This window comes from Arachis duranensis, chromosome 10 (genome assembly GCF_000817695.3).
Source record: "Arachis duranensis cultivar V14167 chromosome 10, aradu.V14167.gnm2.J7QH, whole genome shotgun sequence".
Taxonomy (NCBI): Eukaryota; Viridiplantae; Streptophyta; class Magnoliopsida; order Fabales; family Fabaceae; genus Arachis; species Arachis duranensis.
Genome location: NC_029781.3, coordinates 41,027,970 through 41,028,182, shown reverse-complemented (window position 1 = coordinate 41,028,182; position 213 = coordinate 41,027,970).

The window sequence follows — 213 nt, the reverse complement described above, 5'->3', positions numbered from 1 at the left end:
TGACAACCACTTCCGTTCTACCTTAGGCCGGGCGCATATCTCTTAGATTCCCAAACAGAATCTTCGTGGTATAAGCTAGATAGATGGCGGTATTCATGGGAATCCGGAAAGTCTAACCTTGTCTGTGGTATTCCGAGTAGGATTCCGGGATTGAATGACTGTGACGAGCTTCAAACTCCTGAAGGCTGGGCGTTAGTGACAGACGCAAAAGAA